A 15066-nucleotide genomic window follows, 5' to 3' on the forward strand; every position below is an offset into this window, starting at 1 on the left:
CATAACGAGACAATATCCCGCGGTTTGGAGTATGTAAATTCAAATGCCCCAGAGTGCCCGGCGCAATAATCATGCACTGGTCTCTTAAATATCGAAGTCGAAATCATAATGTGATGAAACTCTTTTTCTCTCCCAATCTTCTGGTGTAATGGGTCCCGCGCGCGCTTGCCACCGTTTGACTTGCTGGCAAAAACTTTGCCAAAGTGAACATCTGTCCAATTTTCTGCAACTGTCTACGGACGGAGAGATAATGAAACGGAACGAGTTTCAAATTAACGGGCAAAAGTCCAAAATTGACTCGCCGCCGAAACGGAGTCGCGATGGCCGCCTGTTGGGCACTATTATTCGACCAGATGGACGACTTCTGGAAGCCCCCATCTGGAAGATCTGGGGGCTCTCCTAAATGGTGGTTTTCACGAAAACCTAAGCGAACCTCCTACCCACCCGGATAGCGGGAGAATCAACGCGCGAGCTGTGTGTTTAATTTTTGGTACAGGGCTGCTAAAAATGACATCCCCGTTTCGCTTTCTGGTGGCAAAAAGCATAATTTGTGGTCTAGCATCAGAAGCTGATAATCACAGACAGTGCGGAGTAAAATTGATCAATTATAGACCTGGCTAAAATCCTATTAAGCAAACGAGCAGCATTTCAAACGGCAAGGGCAGGAAGGGGGAAGTAGGAGAGGTGGGAACTCCCATCCCGACCATAAACATTAGCAGACGCCGCCGAGCGAGGGTACCGATCGACATGGGTCACAAAATTCAATAGTCCACATCAACGGCAAACGGATTATTCGACCCGGTGGTGATGCTGTTGGGGATTCGTTCAGGTAATCGGTGTTGTTATATATTTGCGGTTTGTTTTGCTCTCCGTAAAAGCGACCGATCGGTGGGAAGCTGCTGCCCTCACACAATCGCACACAGCATCGGAAGTATAGTCCTAATGCTGGGCTAAAAACTCTAAGCCCGGACGCGCACAGCACAGGGCAATCTCCGAGAATCTCTCCGGAAGAGAAGCTTTCCACGCTGTGCTGATTCTCTTCTACCTCGGAAGGTTTCTTGGAAAAAGATTGCTCAATTGTCACGTCGTTCAAAAGGGCGCCTCCTCCTCGGGACCGTCATCTTTTCCAACCAGCCAGGCCTGCAGATGGGGAGGACCATCTGGACAACAAAAGCGTAACGACTCCCTTTTTCTTTATTGCAAGAGAAGAAGGTGTTTTATTTGCCTCGGGACACCGAAGGTTGAATGAAGATGATCGAAGAATTGAAGCTCCTTTGTACTGTGTGTGTGTGTCTGTGTGTGCACGCGGGGGAGCAGGACTGTGGGGAAAGGAATGAAGGTCCTGTTTTTCACTGTCTTCCTGCAGAGCATGGCATCCATGCAAATAGCCGGAACCGGTCATACGCCAGGCTGGAGAGAGCACACTCAGGAAAAGGATTATGTCGTCCCGTCAATTGATTGCAAATGATGCTCCTCTCTCCTTTGTCTGGGGTGGAAAATGGTATTTCAGTAGCTCAAGGTGAAATAAAACCCAAACAACCGGTAGGACCGTTGCGGCAGTAAAAAAGGGACCATCATACAGTGCATAAGAAATACAGATAGAAAGAGACAAAGAGAGACAGAGAGAGTGTGTGTTGAAAATATCGCAACCGTTCCAGGGAAGACTCCACGAAAAGTCAAGCCACTGGGAGAAAGGAAATTGAATTCAAACCTGAGAATGGAGTATTCGTGCGGAAATCGAAAAACATCTTCCTTCAGTTGGCTTGGAAGTCCGATATGTGTTTCGTACGATTCGTGTGGCTTTCCATCGCTGGAAAGCCACTCTAGTATCCAAGAAGCGCAGAGATTTTGTTGCCGATTGGTAGATGCATCTAAGCTCCTGTACCCGATTCCGATTCCGCTCCAGCAGCAGTCTGTGGAGGAGTCCGTGAAGTTTGTTTGCTGCCGCCGGTGCACCGTGATAACCGGTCAGCAGGCAGCGGAAAGAAAAACAATTCCACCCAAAAGTCGAAAGCAACTTAGCCGGCGCAGAGAAATCGATAGGATTGAAAGTTGATTGCAAAGTTCAGGAAAGATCATGGGAATCGACAAGGGTGAGAGAGACACGGCTCGGGCAAACGCCGACTTGGTGAAATCTAATAAAATATTGCAAACTTCCCCAAAGAACAAAGTGGAAACGCCAGAACTCCGTAGCAGCTACGATTCTTACCGGTTGCGAAAGAAAGATGCTTAAAGGACGCCTCCTGGCCTCGAATGTATCCGTTCATGCTGAGAGCGAAACTGTCTTGTCTTGGTATCGGAGTCAGGCAGGAAAATCTGTGTTCCGGTGCACGGAACGATTTCGATCGTTCGAAAGCTGGTGCTTTCTCCGGTCGAAGCTGAATTTACGACGCAAAAGTCGCACCGAGGTAACACACTCCGGGCGCAATATATCGATTGCCGCCCGGGCGTACAGCTGGCGGAAGTGACTGCAGCAAATCACTCTCTTCCACACGAACGGTTCTCGCTCGGCTCGCTCCTCGGTTTTGGGAGGATCAATTTTTTAAATTTGATTTTTCCGCCCTTTCCACCGGGGTGTGACGTTACGGACAAATCACTGTCCTGGCTGTTTTTTTCTCTTCTTCTACACCTTTTCGATTCCACACTCTGCCTTTGACTCACACCAGCACCCGCGTACGCTTGACCGGTTTCACAAAACGAACCAACGCACATACACGCACACCGATATGGACACGTCTGCAAACAATTTTCACACACCGGTATTTTCACTTTTCGCTCACTGGCAGCTGGGGCCAGCGCATCCGACTGTACGTGCTGCTGCTCTCTGTACCATTTATCAATATGCACCACCGAAGCCTTTTTGCACTTTAATCACCGCACACTTTGCTAGATTCTAATCACAATTAAATCACTTAAAAGATGCAATCATCCATCGACCCGGAGAGAGGACGGCTTCGCTCTGGTGGTGCTTGGGAAAGCCCGCGTTCTCACAATGCAATTTCCGCTTGTCGAATGCGAATTGGCCAATAAATATTCTCGCCCGGGTTCACAGCATTTCGCACCGTGTTTGACTGTAACTAATTCTTTCGATTCAATTTCACTGTCACGGAGGAAAAAACGGTTGTATGTGTGAGTGTGTGTGTCTGTGTGCTGATTTATGCTTCGAGCACGATGACCATATTCCGTCGGACCCTTTTGTGGCGATGTTCAAGTTTGCAGCACGTTCTTTTTCTGCTTCTCAGGTCACCTGGAGATGTCTGCGTTCGGTGCACGGGAGCACAATTCGAAGAGAGATAGAAAGATAGCATACAATAAATCAATAATGCTTAAAGTGAGCTGAAGCTATGCTTTGCACCTCCGGAAGGGAAGGACTGCTCTGAGCAAACGGCGGCAGCAATGACACACATCGGTAGAAAATTGAGGTTTTTGTTTTGTAGATTTCTGTAGGTCGTCGTTTTAGTTCCAGGCTGTAATGTTCGACCCAAACCCACCACACATCAAAGCGCATGCTACGTCAACTCTGCTTTACAATGATTAATTATTACGTTACGAAAGCGTGCAAATATTCCGTTCATTAAAAAAAACCAGTCCCCCATGAATCCCGCCAATACTGGACATGCAAATACTGGGAATTGCAAACAGCCCGGCTCGTTTAAACACTCATTTCCAATTGAATGCAAATATTTATACTCTTTGTACGATGCATCGGGGCAGGCTTATGGGCGGTTCTTCCAAACAAGGTGACCTAATGCGTCGGTGCACTCCTCCTTCGCCAGCCCCTTCCAATCACTGCCCCGTGTATAACACGACTCACGGTAATGAGCAAAGACAATAAAACGACGCTTTAACTTCATTGAACGAATAAATTCTGCAAGTGCTGCCGCTCAAAAGACAATCCGTTTGGCCCGAGAGAATGGGTGAAAATGGGGGAGGTGAGGTCAACTGGTTGATTGTCAGCTGCTGGCATGTTACATAAATCAAAACCCCTCGGGGCCCGGGTCGACGACAAGCCCAGCAGGGCCAGCGAAAGTGTGACACTGGGCAAGTCGATGTCATTTTTGACACATTCCCCCCCCTGCCTGACTGGTGGGGACCTTGATGCTGTGCTGCTGTTGCCGCTGCCACTGCTGATCTGACGACCCGCGGCAATGCAATCCCAGTTAACGACAATGGAGTGGATTTGAGCTTGGCTTAAGCGCAGCACACAGCCACAAGAAAGTCACATTCCCGTGACGGCGGTTGCGCGAGGCCAGCCGCCACCATGCTGTGGAGGACGCGTGAATTAACGATGCAAATTGTTTCTATTATTCATCGCGCAATGCACATGCGCGCGCACATTTGCGCTTACAGTGACACACACACGCCGTGCGTGTGAATTTGCAAATGCAGCTCAGTGACGCACACACACAACCACAGGCGATGCGCAAAAAGGGCTAGTAGGAAATAGCGCCGAGCGCGTTAAGTACAATTTACCCACGCATCCTTCTGCACAATCGTTTACGGGGCGCAAGTGTACGCAGGAGGGGGCTCTGCGGCGCACACATTTGTCTCGCGTCACCCCCACGGACGATCTAATTCCACCGTGCGGATGACACACGGCCTGGTGGGTCTGGACCAGGCGCGGCACACAAAAAGCAAGATAAATGGCTGCAATTCACGCCTTCCAACACCATTGCAAGCCGCCGCCGGGCCCCGCTTTTGCAGACTGCAAAATTTTGAAACCCCGAAAGCGTCATCCAAGTATCGCCGGGTCGCCGATAGTTTTTCTGACTCACTCATTTCATCGGCACAAGAGTTCCTTTAAGCCTGGGCGGCGGCGGCGGCGGCAGAGTTCTGCAAATGTTTGGAAAAGCTTGGCCCCCACTGGGCCCAGGGACGACGAGTAATGGGATTAGAGCGTAATATTGCGCGAGAAGAGCTACTCCTCCGGCCGAGAAAAGTCCCGGAAAAATACTTCCACCCGTCCCCGGCCCGGAGAATGCAGGCGCGCCTGGGAGCAAACATGGTTCCATTAAAGTTGCTGCTGGTACTGCTGCTGGGTGCTGCACGGTGGTGGACGTAATTCCTTGTGCCAGCTTTAATGTACCAGCAGCATTGCGACCAGGCGAGCGCGCTGCATGTTGAATTTGTGTGTACACTTGCGCTGCTGCTGGGGGGTGTGTGACGCGGGTTGGCTGCGCGTTGGAAGCGCGGGACACGACAAAAGCACCCCCCTAGGGGAGGAGATAATAGAAAATTCGATCGAAAGGAAAATTTCGCCTCTTTCGCCCTCCGGGCCGGAGGAAGCAAAAGCACGGCAGAGAGAGAGGGAGAGAGCCACTCTCTAATGACTGCTATATATTTCGTCCCGCTTTATGTGCCCGGAATGATGGGAACGAGGGATGATGGAAATAACGGAATGGTATGTTTGGGGGAGGGGGAGGGGAGGCAAAAACCTTCAAGAGCCTTGCAGTGTGCGCACGCGAGAGCACCGACACACACACGCACACACTGAACACTTGTGAAGCTGAAGTCGAAGTGCCCTCTTGCTGTCACGTCCGGTGGATAAGATTCCAAACTTGGAGGATGCCTTTTTTTTGTTTTTTTGGTTGGTGTGCGCTTTTGCTCTTTGATGAAAATGGCGTGTTTTAGAAGGGATCAATGGCATCTATTTCTTCTCCATCTCCTGCTTCAATGACATGTATCGATCGGTTCCTGGCTGGGAGAGCGCGCGCACCGACCCGGGCCGTTGGAAGTTGTGTTTGCGGAAATTGCTGGCGGCGAGTGAGGCAGGCTCTAACTAAACCAAGAACAGAGCAAAACCAAAACAGAGAAAAATAAACGCTCAGCCTGTCTGAAGCAAACGCACTTTTCAAACATGGACGCGCGACTGTTCTACTACGGATGAATACTGCTGGAATGGCGGGCTCCGCTCTAGTGGTTAGCATCACTTGGCAGTACACCTCAATTTCGAGCCGATTGTGCAACGAGCGGGGTACAACAAACTCCCACACACCAAGGGATGTGCACACTGTGTGTGTGTACGACGAGTTTCAAAATACTTACTTACTTACTTATCCGGCGCTACAAAATAAGTTTCACAGTTTTATCCGGCACAGTTCCAAATAACTCCAAATTAAATAATTCCAAAATAACATTACAAAAAAATCATCACCAAGTGTGAAGAGAGCGAGCTGTGATTATACGTTCAACACCCCGAAAATCCAAAAGTGTTTGAATGTGGGCGGCGGGCGTGTAGTGTAAAATTAGAAAAAAATACCAGCCACTAACACGGGCTCTGGTGTGGAAAACGGGAATCGGATGTTTACGATTTAAAGCACATGCGTACGAAAACTGTGAAGCGCATTAACGGCTCGGAGGAAGTGTTTCCTGCGCTGCGTATACATGAGAGTGTATATAAGCTACATGAGGGATGGTTCACGCTACAGTCGCAGCCGAACCAACGGTAGCACCGAACCAATTCCAATATCGTTTCGCTTATTAAGCCGAACACACCAATTTCGATCTCATTTCTGTTATCACTCATTATCTCGCTTTTTCCTTGCTGCTGCCGCCGTCGCCGCCGCCGTCGGTTTCCCACGCTCGTCAGCAGCGGCGGAAGGCCCAAGTCCCGAACGCCAACTACTCTCGACTGAGCGCGCAACATTATTGACCTTCTAGTGCTGCCGCGGCCGTGCCATGTGGTCGTGTAAAAATAAATGCACACACCACAGAGGACGAGAACACAATCGAAGCGCGCCAAAGTACCGCGATCAAACCCATTCCCCCTTGTGGGAGGGGACGGTGGCAGGGTTGTGGCAGGGAATAGGGGTACATTCTGCCCGCTTTTACAATCGCACCGGATCGTTGTTGAAGATCACGAGTGGATTGTGGAGAATGAAAATAAAAAAAATCTGCTGGCGAAACCTGAATCGATGGCAGTCCTTCGATAAGCATCGAGCTCCCCTGCTGCGGAGCGGCGCGCAACGTGATCCGCGCCAAACACGAAAGAATAAAAATGTAGTTTACCCTGCCTCCCGCTCTCTCTCTCCTGCTCTTTCCCAAGCGTCCCCTCTGCCCTTCTAAGGTAAGACGGATGCATCCTTGCACGCGGCAAGCACAGTTTCTTAGCGGAGGAAGGAAACGTTCGCAACCCGAAAGCATGTTTACGACGCGACATTGCCATTCTATTATAGTTGCGAACGCACACACACGCTCACAGCACACGGGATGGACGGGTCTTTTCTTTTCCTGGTATGTGCGTGTCTGTGTCTGGGTGTGTGTGTGGAAGGATTTGTTCCGACGATGCACAGAGAACGACGCCCTTCACCCGCTGTGTGCATGTGTGTTTGGACCCGTATGCTGCGCGCTTAAGGCTCTTCCCTTGTCCCTGTGTCCCGCACATACACCACCGTCGTACCAATCGAAGACACACACACACACACACATGCACGTACACACACACACACAAAACATCATACACATGGAGGCTGGTTGAGTTCTCTCATATTACTAAGCACCCCCTTTTAAAATGCGGGCACTCCGACGGCTATTATTATCATTATTAACGTGACTCTTATTATTGTTATTAACATTATTTGCATTAAATTTTACGTTCCAATAATAATACAGTGCAATCTGCACCAGAGAAACAAAGAGCACACCAAGCAACACTCGCCACAGCCAGACTAATCTCGCCCCCAGATTGCGGCAGCAAGATTGGGCTTGCCAAGATTGAGCGTTAGATACTGCAGGCGATTCTTCCCCACAGTGCGATTCGTTTCACTTTCTTCCCGGAGCAATGGCGACAGAGCATTTTCGTACGGCCGTTCTATAGCTGTAAGTGTACATCAGCGCACAGAGCGCGTCGTTAAACGTTAAACAGACGCTAAACAGCCCTTAGCTCCTGGGAACTCCAATATCCTTTTCCACATGTTGCCGTTCCGTTGCAAAATTTTCTCATCGCCCCGCTCAATGATCCGGAACAAGTTCAGTTGGTGGCGCACCTACAAGTTTTCCATTAAAAAAAAGCCACCGAAAGGCGCAACGGGCACACAGATGCAAACGATGTGTGTGTGTGTGATGTGCATATGCTGCGGTGTGCGGCGCCTTTACTGCATCACACCGTCGCTACCGGTCCGATGAGTCACCGATCGAAGGGGGAGAGGGCGTTGGGAAAAGCATATGGCTTCGGCGGGAAACGGGTTTCCGCTGAGGGCTAAACAAACCCAAAACACATCATGCAGCCTTCGAAACCCATTCTGTATATTTGGTGTTTGTGTGAGTGTGTGTATTCCAGGCAGGCAGGCAGGCGCGCGCTGCTGCCCAGTCTAGTTGTCTAGCCCGAAAGGAAGACTTGAACGCTACCCCCGCCGATCCCGGGCCAATTTTGCTGACCCCGTTTTTGCAGGGCAGTAAATTAATATCCCTTTGGAACATTATTATGCTGCTGCTGGTACACGCTTTGGCTCTTCCTGGGCGGATGATGCATCGATTCGCCCCCTCTCTTTCTCTCGCACGAGCTCGAGGGTGCTCTCTGCATGTGGCGCGAAGGTCATTTTTCAGCTAGCAGCCCATTAATTGCTTTTACCACCCGCAACATCGACGGCGCTGGCCGGGCAGGCAAGAAAGACCTTGTCCAGAAAGGTGCCGGTCGTGTTGGTCAGAGAGCAGAAGACGTGGAACGTCGTGGTCAAAGTTCGCCTCCTGGTCCGGTGGTTTTGTTTTCTTCGTGGTTTTTGCACCCCGATCTTGTTCCCGATCACCCCCTTTTTACCAGGAGAGTACATGCTCCTCTTCCCTCAAGGAGTGTTGGAGTTTAAGCTAATGGTTTAATGAATGGCTTTTAAAGTGGCACGGTACCGCGTGGTGTGAATTGCACCAACACGACACACACTCTCTGCGGGGAGGACGTCTCTTGAATGCTCCAATAACTGTCATGGATAATTTGGAACGGTCCGATGTCAAATAAATGTTTTCACAGTTTTGTACTCCACCGTGTTCTGGGTGCATGGAAACGCGCTCGGCAAAGCTACAAGTATGCACGGTTTAGAGAATATAACGAACACCGAGTTTGTGAGACGGATAGTCTAAACTCACATGTATAGTTTGAACAAAGAAAGGAACAAGAGTTTGACTCGCTGCTGAGTCTCAGCAACCTTAGGCCCTAATCTTATCAGCTTGACGCAGAAGCAGCAGCTGAACAGCAACAGTGCCGCAGATGTTTATCGGGATTTAAAAGAAAAAAAAAGATGATAAGTATTTGTTTTGAGCTTTCGCAGCGCGTCCGATAACGAACCGGCAACGACGACGGGGCAGAGAAGGCTCACCATACGAAAAAAAGCAAATAGGAAAAGAAATTTGTCTTCTGATACGCACACACTAATCATCTTTCTCCGCCATTGCTGGAATGTTGCATCCTTATCACGTTTGCAGGGGCCAGGAAGAAATCGCATTGTTACATTAGTCGTTAGAACGTTAGTACAACCTGTGCCTGAGCTGCAACGCTTATCCGACAAATGCCTCGGACAAAGATGGCAATCAATAAGGATTTTCACCGTTTGCGTCAACAAACAAACAAACAAAAAAAGGTAGAACCTCAAAACTAGGGAGGCACACTCTCCCACACAACACACAAGGGTGTGTGTGTTTGTGTGTGCAAGACAAATTTTTATCCCACAAGGAATCGCATAATCGCATCCTCCGCGGCGACGAGCTTTCCATAATTTCCCCTTGCCGGTGGCTGGTCCTGTAGACGCACCAGGCGAGTGAAATTGGCCCCATTCGAGGGAACTCGAATCTGTGTGTGCATCTACTTCAGAGGTTCTGCCACAGGCTCTCACAGGCGAATGGTTACAGCAGCGATGGGATTACGGGTGTCATTGTGCAGGTGATGGATTGGAGTTTGGGAGTTTTATTTTTTCTTGCACACACACCCTTATCCCGCCATATTTCTTTGCGTAGCCGGGGCTCGCACCATGAAGCATACCGATTGAATGGAATCAATTGAATCCACCAAAGGGGGAAAACACAAGCCAGAGAGCAAACGCACAGGGAAGGATTTCAATCGCTTTACAAGGACTTTGGCTGTGTTGATTGTGTTTACCGTGTTATCAGCTGCACACACGCGTGTACGTAAAGAGTACTACACAAATCATAAACAAAATACTCCCCACCAAGTCCAAGATACACGTGAGTTTTTGTTGATGCGCAACAAACCCGCGCTCGATGCGCAAAATGCTCGCAAAGTTGATAGAAAACAAATGCCGACGGCAAATCTTCCACCGAAAGACAGCATAACAAACGCATGTTTGTGAGTGTGTCGGCGACGCTTTCCCTTGCCTAGTTTGCAGCATTTGTCTTTCTATCACAGGGCAGAGCGTACTTATTAATGTTTCGCATTGTAAATGAGTGTTACTGCTGACTTACACACGAAGCAAATACTTTGCTCGGAAGAGGAACGCCTCGTGTCTTGCATGTGTCTATTTCGGGCCAACAATTCCCAAGAGAAGCAGCAAACTTTAACCACAAATGTGGCAACCCTTCGGGTACTACTATTCCCAGTGTTTTGCAGCACTCAGAGAGCACCACTTTGATCCTGCGGAGCCAGGCCAGCACCACCACACACCATCCGTTTGAACTTCTTCCCAAAACCTGAATGCGTTACGTTAGGTCACAAACGTTTCTGTGGGACGGGGGAGTTTTTGGCGCAGAAATTCGGTCAAGGGATACTGCCACTGAACACTGACCCCGCGGGAGGGAGCTGCTGCCTGAGAGTCAGTTCTTTTCCAGCGCCCAAATTCGCCACACTTTGCTCTCGCCACACAGCACAGACACTCCGAACACGCCGGAACAGTTTGGCAGTGTGGAACAGGTTTGCGTCCAACAACGACGACGACAACGACGACGATGATGACGGGCTAACACTTCTCGCCTCTTCCACCCCTGGCAGGGTGGCGCATACAATGAGGCCAGATGGGTGGTGGTGGTGGTGTTGGGTGGGTGTTTGTCAAGTTTTTGAAAGTCAAATAAGGCCCCCGACAAGAACGGCAGATAGGGAGAAAGAGAGTGAGTATGTATGCAACGACGAGCAGTTTCTGCGTGTGTGTGTGTGTGTGCATCTATTTGGCTTACTGATTACACACACCCAGCGCGGCGCGGCATTCCACGCAATCAGCCTTGCCGCGCGCGCGCCCGCGCCCCCTCCGGTCCCAGGTTCGCGCGGTTGTTGTGGCCGTCGGGCCTCCTGCTGACTGACAGCGCACCACTTCGGGAGAGCCCCGCTCCATGGAACAAACGAAAAAAAAAAACCGTGTACTCGACGTCCTCCCTTTTGGGTCGACCCTCATTATTTCTCTCTTTCATTCTACCCTCGGTGCGACACAGGTTCGGGTCAGGGAGCGAGTGAGAAAGAGAGAGAGAGAGACAGGGTACGTTATCGATCAACGGACGGAACCCTCCGGGTCGTGGTCGGGGATGTGGAGGGCGAGGGTTGGGATGGGTTGCGTGAACGCAAACAGCGACAGAGACCTAGACTACACACATCACATACGCGCGCGGCGCTCGCGTTGTATGTTGCAATGGTGAGTCGCATCGGTGCGATGTACAGCTACAGCTAAGGCGTGCCGTACCATCGGCTATACGTTTGAGTGCGCATAATAATCGATTAAAATGTCGTTTGTGTCGCTTGCTCTGTGCGCGAGACATATCTAGCTTCAGATGACCAATTAAAGCATCTTTATAGACGCACCGGGGCTTTACACAACAATGCGGCGGTAATGTTGTGTAAATGTCTTTGGGGGGGAGGAGGCGGGTCGTGGAGGTGCAGATGTGTTTGCCTGGAGGCACATACACACACGCCCAAGACGCAACACACTAGCGCCCGCCTAATGACGGTTATTCTCATCATTTGGCTCACCGCTTGTGATTAATGGAATGCCTTCGCCGGAACATTATTTAATGCGTATGTTTAAGCCCAAACGGATTACACCCCAAAATGCGTTCTGGGCCCACGTACCCACACAGGCACACACACACGCGGGCACATACAAATGTGTTCTATCTTCAATAAAGAGCTAATCATTTATTGATGGAACTATTCACAAATCCCATTTAACCAAAATTACACAATTCACAGAGCGCGCGCGCGAGCCAACTCTTCTCTGAAGCGGCTATTATTTGAATGTGTTTTTTTCTTTCTGCACAAATAGCACTGCTTAACCACACTCTCACACACAGCACACAATGCATTATTGTAAGGCCAGCACAGCACAACACTTTACCCATTTCAAACGAATCAATGAGAGTTGTTAGGAAAATTGCTTTCCCTTCATCACTGTTTGTTGCCTGCTTGCATTTGCGATGCGTGTGGAAACAAAAGGGAAAATAAAGCCCGAAATAAAAAAGAATCCACAGCTGTGCTTGAGAAAATCCATTTCCTTGGGTTGCAGAATGGAAGAAACAAAAAAAAAAACACAGAGGCAAATGCAGAGTATGGAAATCAATTCCCCAGAAACAGAATGTAAATTGCTACGCGCAGCTCAAACGATGACAGTTGAGAAGCGTCGTAGAGGCAAAGAGGAACGAAGAAAGTGTGTAATATTCCAGCTTATCTAAAGCTGACCCTTTCGCTTGTGCTCGGTCGTCCTGAACCGTGAAGAAAATGGGAAAGACGAAGAATGCCGTCATGCTGTCACGCTGGGTGATAAGCGGCAGACAGAAGGTGTTGAATTTTGGGGAGCGTACACCGAGAGAGAGGGTGAATATTTTTCATTAAAACTTTGATTTCAATATTCAGCCACGGTTGGTGAATCATTGCTTAGATATTTTTGTCTTTTTCTGTTTCTGCCAAAGCTACAACGTAATGCTTCGTATTGAGGACATTTATTTATAGATAATTTTCACACCAAAAAAAAAGCAAAAGGCACAAGGGCGGACATTCTTTCTATAATTCTACTGTTTTAATTCCCGCGCTCGAGCACGACCGTCCCTGCTAGCAGCTATACATCTTCTTTGATTTATAATTAACACTTAAAACTATACCATAGGACTGCGTTTAATTCGTGCTTCTCCCGAAAGCAAAATAATAAAAAAGAAAACGAACGGACAGACTGACTGTGTGGCTAATGTTCACTAACTAGTGCCATCAAGGAGACGGCGAGTTTTTATCCCCGCCGACATTATAGCGATTGCAATAATTTCTTTTTTTCGGGGAGTGCATTTTTCACACCAAAACCCCGCGCAATCTCCCTTGCAGCAGCACGGACACACGCACACCCCCTGCAAAGTTATCCAATTAGTTAACCAACTTGCCAGGGCCAGCCAGCCAGGGCCCGGTTGTACACACACACACACACACCCGCAATACGGTGACGGTGCAACATTTCGGTGTTGTAATTTTGTCCGCACACACCACAGTACAATCATCTTTACCAAAGACCAAACGATCTTTTGCTCTCCCGCCATCGGGCGCTCCTTTCAGACACGGTGGCCACGACGATCATCTCTCGCTTTTCACCCGGGAACTCCCCGGGGGCGCAGGATGACGCGGCGCTGCAAAACCCATAAGAAACCGTACCTTACAATCCACAAATCCGCCACGGAGTTCCCGCTCCTCGAGGGGTGAGGGTTAAAAAGATTGGAAAGGTGCTGGTTGAACGAAGAGGAAAGAAAAAGCTTATAATGAAATGAAATTAAACAAAAAAAAACGCACAGAACTACGATGAGAAGCTTAGAGTGCAAAAGCACGGTTTGCGCCGTTGTGTTCGCCCGGGGGGTGAATTATTGCAAGTCATCGAAAGTAAATAAGCCAAACTGCGGGGTCAGAAGAGAAAAAAAGGGAAAATCGCCATCATTTCATTTTACCCACCACCACCAGCCAGCCAGCCAGCCAGCACCACCTTCATCACACCACGCGACCTGGAGGCACGCTCTGGATGAGTCTTGAAACAACACAAGTGCGACGTTTTCGGAAATGTGTATAGATGTGAGTTTTTCTAACATTTTTTCCATCCTTGTTTTGTCCGCGCTTTCTTTTACTTTTTCGCCCTCTCCCGTTCCCGTGGCTCTAGCGCTCTCTCTCTTCTGTCGTTCCATCCTCCCCGGGCGCGTCGTTTGTTTAGTTCTCATTTCTTTAGCCTTCTTTTTGGCATCCTTCTTTTCCCTCCACACACACACATAGGCACTGCAGGGTTGCAAGGGAAAAAAAGGTGAACGGCAGTTCCTCCCCGGTTGCAGATGGTTGCAGCGCAGGCAAAGCGCGCGCGAGCGAGAGACCCGATGTTGATGGGTGGCTGTGTGTGATGGGATGCGCGCCGCTCGGCCCCCTCTTCTCTCGCTAGGCCAACAACACACACGTAAGCAAAACATAAGAAGAGATTTTAATCACATTTCTTCTTGCCAGCCTACTCTCTACTACTACTGCCACGGTTTTCTGAGAAAAGTTGCTGATTCCTTGAAACCGGTTTCTTTTACGAGCGTAGCTTCTTCTTGATGTTGCGTTTCCTTCGCTCAATTTCTTAGAGCATAGTTCCCAATATGCCCGGTGTACCTTCGCTGGCCGCGCGGCTTCACATCATTCCCATCGGGCACCACACACCACAGCACCCCGGGACCTCGGAGAGCGGGGCCGTGTGATGAGTTTGTTTTGCTTTGCTTTGCACATTTCCACCATCGAAGCGTTTCGCTGGACCTGGAGAGGAACCGTTTTTACCTGTGTGCCCATCGTCCTAGTGCGCGCGAGTAGGGGGAATTCTCTTCAAGTGCAAAGAAGAACACACAAACCAACCAGCGAAAGGACACCGTACGAAGGAGGTGGAAGACGCCCGAAACCCAGAAAGGATAGCCCAAGGATGATGATGGCCCAAACAGCAAAAAACCAACCCTCGGGTTCATCTCTCACTCTCTCTCTCTCTCTGTCTTTCAAAGGACGGACGCACAACACAAATATAGACTAATCGATAAACAACCATCCGATTTTCCGGATCCGTACCACCCTGCTGCGACGGCACAGTCGATGTAGTTTACAAATATTGTACAAATTGCTATAGATATACACGTACTTCACATTCAGGCGCACTTTGAAGTTGG

General features: G+C 49.4%; 1 protein-coding gene across 11 annotated transcripts in view; it reads right to left on the reverse strand.

The window, feature by feature from the left end:
• Positions 1-15066, reverse strand: part of LOC120896613 (protein winged eye-like) — a 305930-nt gene that overhangs the window by 95209 nt on the left and 195655 nt on the right. For 2 of the 11 annotated variants that reach the window (XM_040300864.1, XM_040300863.1), the window contains exon 2: positions 2210-3257. The exons of the other annotated variants lie outside the window; for them this stretch is intronic. The gene's annotated coding sequence lies outside the window, so the exon portion shown is untranslated. The remainder of the gene's footprint in view (positions 1-2209; positions 3258-15066) is intronic. 11 annotated transcript variants of the gene reach the window in all.

Source organism: Anopheles arabiensis, chromosome 2, assembly GCF_016920715.1.
Source record: "Anopheles arabiensis isolate DONGOLA chromosome 2, AaraD3, whole genome shotgun sequence".
Classification (NCBI taxonomy): Eukaryota; Metazoa; Arthropoda; class Insecta; order Diptera; family Culicidae; genus Anopheles; species Anopheles arabiensis.